Source organism: Scyliorhinus torazame, chromosome 4 (genome assembly GCF_047496885.1).
Source record: "Scyliorhinus torazame isolate Kashiwa2021f chromosome 4, sScyTor2.1, whole genome shotgun sequence".
Taxonomy (NCBI): domain Eukaryota; kingdom Metazoa; phylum Chordata; class Chondrichthyes; order Carcharhiniformes; family Scyliorhinidae; genus Scyliorhinus; species Scyliorhinus torazame.
In genome coordinates, this window is record NC_092710.1 from 278605850 (window position 1) to 278623709 (window position 17860).

Below are 17860 nucleotides of genomic sequence, written 5' to 3' on the forward strand. Positions count from 1 at the left end.
GCTAGTGCAGATATAGGGCAGATGAAATGGAAACAACTATATTTACAGAGGTCAAAACGACAAGGTAACACAGTTGTGCAAAAGTTCAGTCTATATGTTTAGTCTCTGCGGCGGGTGACGAATTCTGGTTGACCGCCTCAAGGGTGGATCAGAGGCCACCTGCTCTTGGATAGGCGGGACCGCCGCCCATGCGGTGGTCGCAGAGGTCGGCAGCATTGCTGGTAGATCGGTGGCCTCATGGTAGGGCACGTCCGGAGGATGCATTGTGTGAGGCGGGACATCATGGTTAGGTGGCGGGTGTGGAACTCTGCGCAGCGCCCGTCTGTTGCATCGTAGGAAGGAGCCATCAGCCATGTGGACAAGGAACGATCTCGTGGCCACTTGCTTGACCACCACAGCTGTAGCGGACCAGCCGCCGTCAGGCAACTGCACACGAACACAATCAGTTGGGACCAGCTCGGGGAGATCCGTGGCATGAGCGTCATATGCTGATTTCTGTTGGGCCCAAGACTGCTGCATCTTTTGTATGACCGTGAGGTGGTCACGGTCTGGAACATGGATGGCTGGAACCGTGGTTCACAGAGTGCGATTCATGAGCATCTGCGCGGGAGACAACCCAGTGGACAGCGGGGATACTCTGTATGCCAGCAGCGCCAAGTTGAAGTCGGAGCCTGAGTCTGCAGCCTTGCATAGTAATCTCTTGATGATATAGACCCCTTTTTCAGCCTTCCCGTTTGGCTGCGTGTAGTGGGGGCTGGAGGTTACGTGACGAAAGTTGTATAGGCGGGCAAAATCAGACCATTCCTGGCTGTAAAAACAGGGACTGTTGTCACTCATCACCGTGAGCGGTATCCCATGCCTGGCAAACGTTTCTTTGCATGCTTTAATCACCGCCTTCGACGTGAGGTCGGACAGTTTCACCACTTCAGGGTAATTGGAGAACATAGTCACGCCCTTGGCGTGGAAAAGGTCGACGCCGACTTTGGACCATGGGGAGGTCACTCTCTCATGTTGCTGCAGAGTTTCTTTGGGTTGAGCTGGCTGAAATTTCTGACATGTGGGGCAGTTGAGGACCGTGTTGGCAGTGTCCTGGCTGATGCCCGGCCAATAGACTGCCTCTAGAGCTCTGCGTCGACATTTCTCGACCCCCAGGTGACCCTCATGGAGTTGGCCGAGCACCATAGCTCGCATGCTCTGCGGAATCACAATCCGATCGATCTTCATGAGGATGGAATCCCCCACCGTCAGGTCATCCTTGACGTTGTAAAACTGGCGACACTGTCCCTTCTGCCAGCCATTCATGAGGTGCTGCATCACACGCTGTAGCAGAGGATCCTTGGCCGTTTCCTCACGAATTTGGATGACCCTCTCATCAGTGGCCGGAAGGTTGGAGGCACACAATTGCACCTGCGCATCTATTTGTCCGACAAAGTCAGTTTGTTCACACGGTGTGGCGATAGACCTGGAAAGGGCATCTGCAACAATTAGTTCTTTGCCTGGCGTGTAGACAAGTTCAAAGTCATAACGGCGTAGCTTGAGAAGGATTCGTTGTAACTGAGGCGTCATGTCATTCAAATCCTTCTGGATTATGTGGACTCGTGGCCTGTGATCCGTCTCAACCGTGAATTTTGGGAGGCCATACACATAGTCGTGAAATTTGTCGATTCCCGTTAGGAGGCCCAGGCATTCCTTCTCGATCTGAGCGTACCGTTGCTCAGTCGGCGTCATGGCTCTGGAGGCATATGCAACTGGGGCCCATGAGGAGGAGTCATCCCGTTGGAGGAGCACCACCCCAATACCATCCTGGATCGCGTCAGTGGATATTTTGGTCTCTTTGGTAGGGTCGACGAATGCCAGAACCGGGGCTGTGGTGAGTTTTGCCCTCAGCTCACGCCATTCGTTCTCCTGAGCGGGCAGCCACTGGAATTCCGTCGACTTTTTGACGAGGTGGCGGAGGGCTGTGGTGTGTGCCGCCATGTTGGGAATGAACTTCCCGAGGAAGTTGACCATCCCTAGAAAGCGGAGGACCACCTTCTTGTCCTCTGGGGTCTTCATGGCGTTGATCGCCGAGACCTTGTCAGCATCTGGCCGCACGCCCTGCTGCGAGATGTGGTCACCAATAAATTTGATTTCTGGTTGACCGAATGAGCACTTGGCTTTGTTGAGTCGGAGGCCATGCTCATGGATTCTGTGGAATACCTGCTTGAGGCGATCGATGTGTTCTTGAGGTGTTGTGGACCAGATTATGACATCGTCAACATACACGCGCACCCCCTCGAAACTCTCCATCATCTGTTCCATGATGCGGTGAAATACCTCTGATGCAGAGATGATGCCAAAGGGCATCCAGTTGTAGCAGTAGCGACCGAACGGGGTGTTGAACGTGCACAGCTTGCGACTGGATGCATCCAGCTGTATTTGCCAGAACCCCTTGGAGGCGTCCAGCTTCGTAAAGAGTTTGGCATGAGCCATCTCGCTGGTCACCTCCTCTCGTTTTGGTATCGGGTAATGTTCCCTCATGATGTTGCGGTTTAAATCCTTGGGGTCAATGCAGATTCGAAGCTCCCCTGACGGCTTCTTGACGCAGACCATGGAGCTGACCCAGTCCGTGGGTTCTCTGACCTTTGATATGATGCCCTGGTCCTGGAGGTCCTGTAACTGCTGCTTGAGGCGGTCCTTGAGGGGTGCCGGCACCCGGCGTGGTGCGTGGATCACAGGGGTGGCGTTTGATTAGAGTAGGATCTTTTATCAGTATGGGAGTGTGCCCATTCCATCGAACATGTTGTGGTACAGCGTGATGATGTCACCAATTTCAGCTTGGAAGTTCTCATCAGGTGAGGCCGTCGCCTGTGAGGATGACATGGTGAGGACTCGCTGAACCAAGTTCAGGAGTTTGCAGGCCCGAGCATCGAGCTGGGATGCTCTGTCAGGTCCCACGATCTCAAATTGCACTGTCGCTTTAAATGACTTATTGGAAACTCCGAGTTGGCATGAGCCACTGGCAGCTATGGCATTGCCATTGTAGTCAAGGAGCTGGCAGGCCGGTGGAAGAATGCTTGGTCTGACGCGGATGGTGTCGACATCGGATTTGGAGATCTGGGGTGTCATTCTCCGACCCGGAGAATGGCCGTTGGCCGCCGTGAATCCCGCCCCCGCCGGTTGCCGAAGTCTCCGGAGGGAGAAAAGTCGGCGGGGTGTTAATGGCGCCGCTGACGTCGGAGAATGGCACGGGTCTGCACAAGGCAGCGGATTTTGGGCCTGCCTATATTCTCCCTTCCGGATGGGCCGAAGTCCCGTCGACGTGATGACCCGTTCACGTCGACGTAAATCAAACCTCCTTTTCATCGGCGTGAACCTGTGCCGGGGAGGGGGATGGGGGGGGTCCGTGCCGGGGAGGAGGATGGGGTGTCCGTGCCGGGGAGGAGGCTGGGGTCCGTGCCGGGGAGGGGGATGGGGGGGGGTCCGTGCCAGGGAGGGGGATCCGTGCCAGGGAGGGGGATGGGGGTCCGTGTCGGGGAGGAGGATGGGGGGGGTCCGTGCCGAGGAGGGGGATGGGGAGGTCCGTGTCGGGAGGGGGATGGGGGGTCCGTGCCGGGGAGGGGGATGGGGGGGTGTCCGTGCCGGGGAGGGGGATGGGGGGTCCGTGCCGGGGAGGGGGATGGGGAGGGGGATGGGGAGGTCCGTGTCGGGAGGGGGATGGGGGGTCCGTGCCGGGGAGGGGGATGGGGGGGTCCGTGCCGGGGAGGGGGATGGGGGGGGTGTCCGTGCCGGGGAGGGGGATGGGGGGGGGGAGGTCCGTGCCGGGGAGGAGGTTGGGGTCCGTGCCGGGGAGGAGGATGGGGGGGTCCGTGCCGGGGAGGAGGATGGGGGGGTCCGTGCCGGGGAGGAGGATGGGGCGGTCCGTGCCGGGGAGGAGGTTGGGGGGGGGGGTCCGTGCCAGGGAGGGGGATGGGGGGGGGGTCCGTGCCAGGGAGGGGGATGGGGGGTCCGTGCCGGGGAGGGGGATGGGGGGGAGGTCCGTGCCGGGAGGAGGTTGGGCTCCGTGCCGGGGAGGAGGATGGGGGGTCCGTGCCGGGGAGGAGGATGGGGCGGTCCGTGCCGGGGAGGAGGTTGGGGTCCGTGCCGGGGAGGAGGTTAGGGTCCGTGCCGGGGAGGGGGATGGGAGGGGGCCCGTGCCGGGGACGGGGATGGGGGGGGGACCGTGCCGGGGAGGAGGTTGGGGTCCGTGCCGGGGAGGGGGATGTGGGGGTCCGTGCCGGGGAGGGGGGGGGGTCCGTGCCGGGGAGGAGGTTGGGGTCCGTGTCGGGGAGGAGGTTGGGGTCCGTGCCGGGGAGGAGGATGGGGGGGTCCGTGCCGGGGCGGGGAATGGGGTCGAACGACGTACGCACTTGCGCAGTGTGGTCGAACGACGTACGCACTTGCGCAGTCTGGTCGGCGGTCTCGCCGCCCCCTCGGTCGTGGCGCGCATGCGCAGGGGCCCGGGAAAAGCGCACGGAATGGCCACTCTCATCGATACTTAGGCCCTGCATTTGTGCGATGGCCTGCACCCGTTCCGCCTCGTGGGAGGTTAGCTTTGCCATTTCTGCCACCCTGATGTGGGAGCACCGATTGTTAGCATGTTCGTGGAGAACGGGCGTTTCAATGGCGATGGTGAAAGTGAGCTGCTTGACTTTCAGGAGCTATTGGCGAAGGGAATCGGAGTGGACCCCGAAAACGATCTGATCCCGGATCTTGACATAGTTACATGACTGCGCCAGGATGCAGAGATGGGTCATAAAGGATTGAAAAGGTTCATCCTTTCCCTGAAGCCTCTGCTGGGAAACGTACCATTCAAAGCTCTCATTCACCTCAATGTCGCAGTGGTTGTCGAACTTCAGTAGGACTGTTTTAAATTTTGTCTTGTCTTCGCCTTCAGCAAATGTAAGGGAGTTGTCGATGTGGATGGCGTGGTCCCCGGCTGTGGAGAGGAATAGTGCGATCTTCCTGGCGTCCGATGCGGCCTCGAGGTCGGTGGCTTCTAGATAGAGTTGGAACTTTTGTTTGAAGATCTTCCAATTTGCACCGAGGTTGCCGGCGATGCGGAGCTGCGGAGGAGGGCGGACGTTTTCCATGTCACCGGATGGCTGTTTGCTGGTCAACGTTGATTCACTCAAGGTAGGTCCGTCTGTTTGTTGGTCAACACTGATTCACTCATGGTAGGTCCGTCAATTTTCAGCATCACTCACTGGTACCATGATGTGTTGGGTAGGCTGGGTCGATGTGGACTGCACTTGATGCAGTGTAGTGAGAGACAGACCTCCAACACTTGATGAGATGCAATACGATTTTATTTAACATCTAAACTATTATACATGTCCAACTGTGGGTTGACACTATGCTGACTTGACTGGAGACCTGATACTAGCCTAACCAGACTTACTAGCTACCACATGGTGTTTGCACTGGCCAGCTCACTAACTCTGACTGTCTCAGAGGCTGGTTCCCGAGAGAGCGGGAAAACTGGTGCCCTCTGGCTTTATAGTGGTTGTGTCCTGTCTGGTGATTGGCTGCTCTGTTCAGTGTGCTTACTGGTCATCCTGTGTGTCAATCACTGCCTGTCTGCACTCCATTGTATACATAGATGTATATTATGACAGCGGTGACCTTGATGGCCACAGAAAGCGGGGGTCCTCCTCAGGTGGTGCCAAGTCTGCAGAGCATGCCGCGACACATGCTGTCTGTCATCTGCTCGAACGGCCATCGATACCTGTACACCTTGGGCCGTCGTGGTCCTCCCCCTCTGGGTCTTACCCTGCCCTTATTGCTGGCCACATCCTCACGGTGTGGGGCAGGATCTGGAACATGGGCCGCCACTTCTGCAGATGCTGCTGCTGCTGACGTCTCCGGCATCTGGCTGCGCAGCCTACCAGCAGCACCATTCAGACCAGTTCTGCGGGGTCCAAAATACCATCCATACAATTCAATATCTGTAAAGAATTTGGAGAGGGTGTAAGACTGACAAACAGTGGTAGACCAGTGAGTCTCACATTACTGGTAGGGAAACTATTGGGGAAAATTCTGACGTACTGAATCAATCTCCATTTGGAGAGGCAACATTTGATCAGGGAGAGTCAGCACGGCTTTGTCGGAGGGAGGCTATGCCTCACAAATTTGATTGACATGAGGATGTGACAAGGTTTGTAGATGAGGGTAGATTGATGTGCTTTATATGAATTTCAACAAAGCCTTTGACAAGGTCCCACATGGGAGACTGATAAAGAAGGTAAAAGCACATGGGATCCAGGGTAACGTTGGAAGGTGGATCCAAAATTGGCGTAGTGATAGGACACAGATGGTGGTGGGAGAAGCCTGTTTGTGTGACTGGAGGCTGGTGTCCAGTGGCATACCACAGGGATCAGTGCGGAGTCCCTTATTGTTTGCAATACATATGAAAGATAAAGAAGAAAATGTGTGTGGGGGGGGGGGGGGAAGGATAAATAAGTTTCCAAGTGACACGAAGATTGGCTGGGTGGTTGACAGTGAAGATGAAGGTTTTAGGTTACAGGAGGATATAGATGGATTTGACAGATGGGCAGAGCAGTGGTAGATGGAATTTAACACTGAAAAATGTGAGTTGATGCACTTTGGAAGGAGTAACATGACAAGGGAGTACTCACTGACTGGCAGAACACTCGGAAGCTCAGAGGAAGAGAGATCTTGGGGTGCTTATCCACACATCGCTGAAGGTGGCAGGAGAGGTGAATAGGGTAGGTAAGAAGACATACAGGATACTTGCCTTTCTCAGTCGTGGCATAGATTATAAGAACAGGGAGGTTATGTTGGAGCTACACAGGAATTTGATTAAGCCACGACTGGAGAACTTTGTTCAGTTCTGGTCACCACACTATAGGGAAGATGTGATTGTAATAGAGAGGGTGTATAGGTGATTCACCAGGATGTTGCCTGAACAACGACAACGCAGAATTAGCTTTGACAAAGGGTCAGCGATGACTAAAGGTTTTGGTGAATCGTGGCCCAGCAATATTTGCACTTTTACATTTTAAGGTTTTCGTGCCTGGCTTTTCCAGCGAGACAAGACTCCTCAGCAGATTTAATTCTCTCCCCCCAACCTTTCATTATGCTCAGGAAAGTTGGGACTTTTATATCTGCTACTGTCGTGTTTGCTTGAACAGCATAGTGGAATCTCTCTGCATGTAAGGTCCATCCATTTCTCTTATCGTGGGCAGCACGGTAGCACAGTGGTTAGCACTGTTACTTCACCGGTCCAGGGTCCCAGGTTCGATTCCCACTTGGGTCACTGTCTGTGTCGAGTCTGCACGTTCTCCCGGTGTCTGTGTGGGTTTCCTCCGGGTGCTCCGGTTTCCTCCCCCAAGTCCCGAAAGATGTGCAGTTAGGTAATTTGGACATTCTGAATTCTCCCTCCGTGTACCCGAACAGGTGCCAGAATGTGGCGACTGGGGGCTTTCCACAGTAACTTCATTGCAGTGTTAATGTAAGCCTAATTGTGACAATAAAGATTATATAATATTCTCATCAAACAGCACCAAACTCTCCTACCATTTTTCACGATGGAAGGATTTGCGTGAGCACAAAGTACCACATATTTTTAGCACTACCTTGTTTCCTTTCTCCCCAAAACAAGGGAAACTTGAGCTCAGCCTGTTTTCCTTTTATGTTCTACAATACCCCCAGCTCTAAAGTTGTTGGTGCAGGGTACTTGCTACTCCCGGCGACTGAATTGGCGTGAATCCCGCCCCCGCCGGATGCCGAAGTCTCCGGCACCGGAGATTCGGCGGGGGCGGGAATCGCGCCGCGCCGGTTGGCGGGCCCCCCTGCCCGATTCTCCGGCCCGGATGGGCCAAAGTCCCGCTGCTAAAATGCCTGTCCCGCCGGCGTAAATTAAACCACCTACCTTACCGGTGGGACAAGGCGGCGCGGGCGGGCTCCGGGGTCCTGGGGGGGGCGCGGGGCGATCTGGCCCCGGGGGGTGCCCCCACGGTGGCCTGGCCCGCGATCGGGGCCCACCGATCCGCAGGCGGGCCTGTGCCGTGAGGGCACTCTTTCCCTTCCGCCTCCGCCACGGTCTTCACCATGGCGGAGGCGGAAGAGACTCCCTCCACTGCGCATGCGTGGGAAGCTGTCAGTGGCCGCTGACGCTCCCGCGCATGCGCCGCCCGGAGATGTCATTTCCGCGCCAGCTGGCGGGGCAGCAAAGACCTTTTCCGCCAGCTGGCGGGGCGGAAATTCGTCCGGCGCTGACCTAGCCCCTCAAGGTTGGGGCTCGGCCCCCAAGATGCGGAGCATTCCGCACCTTTGTGGCGGCGCGATGCCCGTCTGATTTGCGCCGTTTTGGGCACCAGTCGGCGGACATCGCGCTGTTTGCAGAGAATTTTGCCCCAGTTTCTTCAGTAATACGAAGTGACAGACACCATCGATCTGGCAGTCAAAAACACAGAAAATTGAAGGTGAGGCAAGAGGACGAAGCTGGGCAAAAATACATTTTGTCATTTTACTTTTAAAAGTTTGAAATATTGAATAGTGCACAAACAACACCTTCATCCTCATCCATGTAAAAGTATGGTTGAATTATCTGATGGCCCAGAGATAACACATTGCCTGAAACCGTTGAACCAGAAGCGGACTCTGAAATGGCAATGGAACTACAAGGTATTGTTGGTTCTTCTATTGAAATCGTCGGGCGGGATTCTCCGACTCCCCGCCGGGTCGGAGATTCGGCAGGGGCGGGAATCGCGCTGCACCGATCGGTGGGCCCCGCCCTGTGATGCTCCAACCCGCAATGGGCCGAAGTCCCGCTGCTGTAGTGCCGGTCCCGCCTGCGTGAATTAAACCACCTCCCTTACCGGCGAGACCAGGCGGCGCGAGCGTGCTCCGGGGTCCTGGGGGGGGTGGGCGCGGGGCAACCTGGTCCCGGGGGATACCCCCACGGTGGCCTGGCCCACGATCGGGGCCCACCGATCCGTGGGGGGGCCTGTGCCGTGGGGGCACTCTTTCCCCTCCGTCGGCCATAGCCTCCGCGATGGCCGACGAAGAGGTGACCCCCCACTGTGCATGCGCGGGGATGACGTCAGCAGCTGCTGATGCTCCCGCGCATGCATGGACTTCCGCCGGCCAGCGGAGTCCCTTCAGCCCCGACTGGCGTGGCGCCAGAGGCCTTCCACGCCAGCTGGCGGGACCTCCAGCGCGGGCCTAGCCCCTAAAGGTGAGGGCTTGGCCCCTAAAGGTGCGGAGAAATCCACACCTTTGGGAGGCTCGACGCCGGAGTGGTTCTCGCCACTCCATCCCGCCGGGACCCCCCGCACCGCCGGGTAGGGGAGAATCCTGCCCGAGGGAAGAAATCTACCCTGAAGACACCGCCTTATGGCCAAAATCTGCTCCACTGGGTATTATAGAATATTAGAAACTAAATAAACCAGCAAACATAGGTAATACAGAAAATTTGAGAAAAGAGATTGAGGTTGGAGGCCAAAAGTAGATTCGAAGTTTTCATAAGTTCCATTTTCTGAGGGTGAAGAGAAATGGGATGATGGGAATTAGAAACTGGTTGATTATTTTTTCCAGAAATCTCTGAGACAGTCTACTGTAATGTTTGCAAATGATTCCCTGGCCCCAGTAAAGGGAAACAAACATTTGTCGATGGTACGCAAACTGGAAAAATGTTGGAAGAGATCTTGCTAATCATGAAACTCCCAAAGCTCATATTAAAGCTATGTGTGCATTCTTCGAAAGATATAAACTATCTGGAAGAATTGATTCTGCACATTTGGCTCAGTTTCAAAAGGAGTGTTCTTATTGGAGGAAAGTGCTGAGATGTGTTGTTGCCTCAGTCAAACTGCTGTCTTCTTTGGGGCCATCGCTAATGAGGGCATAAGACCATAAGCCCATAAAACATAGGAACAGAATTAGGCCACTCGGCCCATCGGGTCTGCTCCGCCATTCAATCATGGCTGATATTTTTCTCATCCCCATTCAATTTTTTAGCCTGCCTTGAATATCTCAGTGAATTTGACGAGCTTCTCAAAGAGCATTTGAAAATTTATCAATATTGTGGCTCAGGGAAGAACAACCTTTTAGCGCAAAGCACTTAATCACTATAATGGCAGAGCAGCTCAGGAACCAATTCACCAATGAAGTCAAAGATGCCAAATACTATTCCATAATAGTTGGCTCAATGCCAGATGTCAATCATGTGGACCAATTAATATTAGTTTTCAGGGGCGAAATTCTCCCCCAACGGCGCAATGTCCGCCGACTGGCGCCAAAGACGGCGCCAATCAGACGGGCATCGCGCCGGCCCAAAGGTGCGGAATGCTCCGCATCTTTGGTGGCCTAGCCCCAACGTTGAGGGGCTAGGCCGACGCCGGAGGGATTTCCGCCCCGCCAGCTGGCGGAAATGGCGTTTGTTGCCCCGCCAGCTGGCGTGGAAATGCGGCGCATGCGCGGGAGCGTCAGCGGCCGCTGTCAGTTTCCCGGCGCATGCGCGGGAGCGTCAGCGGTCGCTGTCAGTTTCCCGGCGCATGCGCAGTGGGGAGAGTCTCTTCCGCCTCCGCCATGGTGGAGGCCGTGGCGGAGGTGGAAGGGAAAGAGTGCCCCCACGGCACAGGCCCGCCCGCGGTTCGGTGGGCCCCGATCGCGGGCCAGGCCACCGTGGGGGCACCCCCCGGGGTCAGATCGCCCCGCGCCCCCCCCAGGACCCCGGAGCCCGCCCACGCCGCCTGGTCCCGCCGGTAAATACCAGCTTTGATTTACGCCGGCGGGACAGGCAATTTCTGGGCGGGACTTCGGCCCATCCGGGCCGGAGAATTGAGCGGGGGATCCCGGCGCGGCCCGATTCCCGCCCCCGCCCAATCTCCGGTACCGGAGACTTCGGCGGGGGCGGGGGCGGGATTCACGGCGGCCAACGGCCATTCTCCGACCCGGCGGGGGGTCGGAGAATGACGCCCAAGATATGTGACCAGTGATTTTGAAGTTGTCGAGCAATTTCTTTGTTTTATTCAGCTAAAGACCCACACTTCTGAGTGTCTGGAGACAACTGTTTTGGAAATCATTGCAAGTTTAGGTTTGGACACCAAAAATTGTGGGCAGAGTTCAATAATGTCACAAATGTGGCAGGAAAATATTCAGGTCTACAAGCAAGACTGAACAATGCAAGCCGATGTACATTATTCATCCCATGTTCCAGTCACTCCTTGAATTTAATTTGCAATGCTGCAGCTGAATCCTGTGAGGGAACTTTATGTTTTTGCCATTGTTCAAAATGTATATGCCTTTTTTTTTACTTCAGGGCACCCTGGCAAGGTCTCCCAGGTGAAGCTGGTGAACCCTGGCCCCCGAAGAATCCAGCGAGTGCATATTTAAATGAGCCATCGTGAAGTCTTGCATGGTTCGTGGAATCTCACGAGACTTCTCAAGCACCACGAATCGTGTGAGAGGCCTCTCGCGTGATTCACCTGCCTCGTCCTGATGACACGAGGTTGCGTGCGCCCATTATCTAGACCTGGAAATATATCGCAGTTTCTTCATCTTCACTGTGTGGAAACCTTGGAAGTCGCTACCTAACTGGTGAAGTGTCTTCGCCACATGACTGCGGCAGTTCAAATAGGAGACCTACCATCACCTTCTCAAGGGCAATTAGGGATGAGCATTAAATGCTGTCCCAGCCGGCGATGCCCACACACTATGAATTAATTTAAAAATGTAACTTCTGAGGTTTCCCAATCCTTCTCTGCAGGTGGTTACAGTATATATAAACTAATACTATTGCTCTAGCGTGCACTGGCAGAATATGTTTTTCTTCGGTATCAAAATGTTCTCTGTCAGGAAAATAATTAAACAAACTGAATTTTTATGCATCATGAAAGTTTTTATTAAGTTTAAAATGCTTTAATTGTGATATTTAGTGCAAAGTTATACATACATCCAACCATCAAAATTAAAATCTGAGGATGTGATTGTTTGTGGCTTTGGGGGAAGGTCCGAGAATGATACAGAACAGCAGGAGGACATTTGGCCCATTGCATTGGTGCCAGCTCTTTGGTGGAGCTTTCCAATCAATCCCATTCCCCTGCTCTTTCCCCAGAATCCCGCAAATTTTTCACTTCAGTATTTACCCAATTCCTATTTGGAAGCTTCCGCCATGCTTTCAGACAATGCGCCCCAGTTCAGCACAACTCACACTGTGCAAAAATATATCCCCTAATATCACCTCTGGTTCTTTTGTCAATAACCATAAATCTGCATTCTCTGGTTACCGACCACCAGAAACAGTTTCTCTTCATTTACTCTATCAAACATAATTTATGATTTTGAACACCTCGATCAAATCTCCTCTCAACCTTCTCTGTTTTCAAGAAAACGCTCACATCTTCTCCAGTCTCTTCACTTAACTTAAATCCTGCATCCCTGGTACCATTCTCCTCCATTTTATTCTGCATCTTCTCCAAGGCCTTGACATCCTTCCCCAAGCATGATTCCCAGAACAAAATACGACAATGTAGGCCTCACCAGTGATTAATAAATGTTTGGCATAACTCACTTGGTTTGAACTCTATTCCTCTCCTGGAGTCATGGATACCACGGGTGAAATTCTCCGGAAACGGCGCGATGTCCGCTGACTGCCGCCCAAAACGGCGCAAATCAGTCGGGCATCGCGCCGCCCCAAAGGTGCGGAATGCTCCGCATCTTTGGGGGCCGAGCCCCAACCTTAAGGGGCTAGGTCGGCGCCGGACGAATTTCCGCCCCGCCAGCTGGCGGAAAAGGCCTTTGGTGCCCCGCCAGCTGGCGCAGAAATGACATTTCCGGGCGGCGCATGCGCGGGAGCGTCAGCGGGCACTGACGGCATTCCCGCGCATGCGCAGTGGAGGGAGTCTCTTCCGCCTCCGCCATGGTGGAGACCGTGGCGAAGGCGGAAGGGAAAGAGTGCCCCCACGGCACAGGCCCGCCCGCGGATCGGTGGGCCCTGATCGCGGGCCAGGCAACCGTGGGGGCATCCCCCAGGGCCAGATCACCCCGCGCCCCCCCCAGAACCCGGGAGCCCGCCCGCGCCGCCTTGTCCCGCCAGTAAGGTAGGTGGTTTAATCTACGCCGGCGGGACAGGCATTCTAGTGGCGGGACTTCGGCCCATCCGGGCCGGAGAATCGCGGGGAGTGGCCCGCCAACCGGCGCGGCGCGATTCCCGCCACCGCCGAATATCCGGTGGTGGAGAATTCAACAACCAGCGGGGGCGGGATTCACGCCAGCCCCCGGCGATTCACCGACCCAGCGGGGGGGGTCGGAGAATCTCGCCCCACGTGTTTTTTTAATCAGCTTTCTTAAGTTGTCCTGTCATTTTCAGAAATTTGTGTACTATATATCTAAAGGTCTTTCTGTGGCACAGTGGTTAGTACTGCTGTCTCACAGCCACCAGGCACCCGGGTTCAAGTGCAGACTTGAGGTGCCAAATGGCCTCCTCTGCACTGTAGGGATTCTATGGATTCTAAGGTAAAAATTTGAGCAACAGGTGAAGCTAACTGTTTCACTCTGCTACTATGCAGTAGCAACACAAGTGGTATTTGTCACTAACCGGATTCATCACAACAGGATGCTGTCATCAGCCAGAGGATGGTGAATCTGTGGAACTCTTTGCCGCAGAAGGCTGTGAAGGCCAATTCACTGAGTGTCTTTAAGACAGAGATAGATAGGTTCTTGATTAATAAGGGGATCAGGGGTTATGGGGAAAAAGCAGAAGAATGGGGATGAGAAAATATCAGCCATGATTGAATGGCGGAGCAGACTCGGTGGGCCGAATGGCCTAATTCTGCTCCTATGTCTTATGGTCTTATCAAACCAAAAAGACATTTTACCTGTCACGCAAATGGGTTATTTGGTAAATGAATTTCAATGTCCATGTGATGCTAGATATGCAGGCCATACATCCCAAAGACGAGCGGATCGTGTCAAACAGTATATCCCAGCTGCTGTTCACAATGAGCAAGGTACATACTATACCCAACCAGCCCGTGCTTGCATTACTCAAAGCACAGTCTCCAACAGTGGATGTAATTCGGCGAATGGGCAACATTTGTTCGAACTAGACCTAATCTTCAGTGTGCTAAAATTTACTCTGATGACCAATTTAAGATTGTCAATCAGGCTCGCAGTATGGTACATTTGCATGTACTGGAAGCTACATATATTAACAGACAAGGCCCTGCTCTTTGCAGACAGAAGGAATATGTACACACATTGCAATTGTTTCAGCTGAACAAAATAAGTGAAGCCATTCGCTGACTGATTCCCCAGGGTCAAGCTGCCTGGTTTAAATTTCAAATAATGTTTGACCGTCAATGTTAACTGGCACATTCTCCATTGTAAAACCTCCACCAATCAAATTTCACTTGCCTACCAATCAACATTCTCTTCTCATACAGTATAAATTGCTTTCCCCCTTACACTAGTTTTCTTGCGAAGTGTCCTGACCGGTACAAAACCAAAAGCTTTGTCGCATTTTTTTTACAGCAATACTCAAGGTAAAACTATTTGATCCAATGTCATTAACTTAGAATAGAATATTAAAGTTGTTGTGTCTTTAGGCTAACACAGCAAAATAAATAGTATTGCAGAAGCACAAGGGTTTGATGCACAATTAACAGAGGCTTATTAGATAGGTCTTCACTGTGCAAGGTTTGGCAATAGACTCCCTTAAAGCCCGCAAAGTAGCTGATGATTCATGTAAGTCATATGACTTGGTTCTTAAAGAGACCTTGCACACAATTACAATATCTCACATCTATAACATCCTTCCCACTTTACTTTTAAGGTCAAATGTAACTAATAAATAGGATATTAACAAATTAATTTACATCTATATACATATCTCCTTCATTAAATGTTTTCACGATAAAGATAGATAGTTTTTTGAAGAATAAAGGAACAAAGGGTTATGGTGTTTGGGCCGGAAAGGGGAGCTGAGTCCACAAAAGATCAGCCTTGATCTTATTGAATGGCGGAGCAGGCTCGAGGGGCCAGATGGCCTACTCCTTCTCCTAGTTCTTATGTTCTTAAGTGAAACATCCCAGGGTTGGGGAATCGAGAACAAGAGGGCATAGGTTAAAGTTAAGAGGGGAAAGAATTAATGGGAAACTGAGGAGCAACTTTTTTACACAGAGGGTGGTACATACATGGAATGAGCTGCCAGAGGAAGCGGCTGAGGCAGGGACATTGACAATATTCAAAAGGCATTTGGACAGATACATGGATAGGAAAGATTTAGAGGGTTATGGGCCAAATGCAGGCAAATGGGTTAGCTCAGATGGGCTTTTTGATTGGCATGGCCCAGTTTGGGCCAAAGGGCCTGTCTCCATGCCGTAGATTCTATGATTCTATCAACATGAAAGCATGAACATGCACTCTTCGAATGGAGCAGCAAAGTTCATGTGTCGACATTGCCACAGCATTTTAGGCCACTCCCATGGATACAACAGGGACAACGGCAGTGCGTTCCTGCCCACACACATCTCTCGTGCATTCCGGCTTTATATTCTATTTGGGCATCAATTCCTGGCCACAAAAGTAACTTAGTGCTACTTCCTTCAAAGAACAACGAACAATACAGCACAGGAACCTGCCCGCACGCGGCGCTCCAAGCCTGCACCGACCATGGTACCTGCTTAAACTAAAACCGTACGCACTTACAAAGTCCGTATCCTTCCATTCCCACCCTATTCATAAATTTGTCTAGATGCCCCTTAAATGTCACTATCATACCCACCAGCAACTTCCATATATTTACCACCCTGTGTAAAAAAACTTGCCTTGCACATCTGTTCTAAACTTTTCCCCATGCACTTTAAACCTACGTCCCCTTGTACTTCACTCTCCTACCCTAGAAAAGAGTATCTGACTATCCACTCTGCCCACACCATCATAATCTTGTAGACCTCTATCAAGTCACCTCTCAACCACCGTCATTCCAGTGAGAAGAGTCCGAATTTATCTAACCTCTCCTCATAGCTAATGCCCTCCATACCAGCCAACATTCAAGTAATCCACTTATGTACCCTCTCCAAAGCATCTACATCCTTCTGGTAGTGTGGCAACCAGAATTGTACACAATATTCCAAATGAGGCCTAACTAAGGTCCTACACAGCTGCAATATGACTTGCCAATTTTTATATTCAATGCCCCGACTGATGAAGGCCAGCATGCCATATGCCTTCTTGACCAACTTATCCACATGCGTTGCCACTTTTAGTGATTGGTGGACATGCATGCCCAGATCTCTCTGCCTGTCAGTACTCACAATTCTACCATTTATTGTGTAATTCCGACATGCATTGGACCTTCCAAAGTGCATTACCTCACACTTGTCCGGATTAAACTCCATCTGCCATTTCTCCACCCAAGATTCCAAGTTTATATCCTGCTGTATCCTCTGACAATCCTCTTCATTATCCGCAACTCCACCAATTTTTGTGTCGTCTGCGAACTTACTAATCAAACCAGCTACATTTTCTTCCAAATCATTCATATACACCATGAACAATGAAGGCCCCCGAACTGATCCCTGTGGAGCGCTGCGAGTCACAGCCTTCCATTCAGAAAAGCACCCTTCTACTGCTACCCTCTGTCTTCTGTGCCCAAGCCAGTTCTGTATCCAACTTGCCAGCTCTCCTCTGATCCCATGTGACTTTACTTTTTGTACCAGTCTACCATGAAGTACCTTGTCAACGGCTTTACTGAAGTCCATATATACAACATCTACTGCCTTTCCCTCATCTATCATCTTTGTCATTTACTCGAAAAACTTGATTAAATTAGTGAGGCACAACCTACCCTTCACAAAACCATGCTGTCCATCACTAATAAGTCCATTTGTTTCCAAATGTGAGTAAAACCTATCTCTAAGAATCTTTCTAATAATTTCCCTACCACTGACGTAAGGCTCACTGGCCTATAATTTCCTGGATTATCCCTGCTGCCCTTCTTAAACAATGGCACAACATTGGCTACTCTCCAGTCCTCTGGAACTTCACCTGTAGCCAATGAGGATACAAAGATTACTGTCAAGGCCGCAGCAATTTCCTCCTTTGTCTCCCTCAATATTCTGGGGTCGATCCCATCGGGGTGCTTTATAAGATGCCCAACAACTCCTCTTTAAATATCAACATGACTCAGAATATCTACACACTCTACCCTATACTCCTCATCCCCCAAGTCCTTCTCTTAGGTGAATACTGAGGCAAAGTATTAATTTAGTACCTCTCCCATTTCCTCTGGTTTCACACACAGATTCCCTCCATATCCTTGAAAGGACCAATCCTTTCTCTGGCTACCCTCTTGCTCTTTACATATGCAAACTCTGCATGGGAGTCCCAACTGCCCCAAAACATTTTGTTGTAAATTTGGCAGAATAATTACTCTCATCCCCGACAACAGACATGTGGTGAATGTATTACTGCTACCATTCATCATTGTATTACATTACATTACATTGTATTATGTTGGTGCCCTTGTGGGCTCCGCCTATGGCTCCGCCCCCTCGGTGGAGGTATATAGATCTGCAACCTGTAGGCGGCACACAGTGCAGAGCAGTCGCAGGCAGGCACAGATGTAGCTGATTAAAACCACTGTTCACTTCAACTCTCCGTCTCGTGTGAATTGATGGTCGCATCAATTTAATCAGCTACAATATCACTATGGAAGCAGCCCTCAAACCTGATCGACTGGAACTCGACCCTCAGGCAGCAGAAGCCAAAGGACTTTTTTCGCACTGGCTCCGCTGTTTTGAGGCCTACCTCGCTGCCTCCTCCTCGCCCACTGTCACCGAGGAACATAAACTGAGTCTCCTCCGCGCCCGGGTGA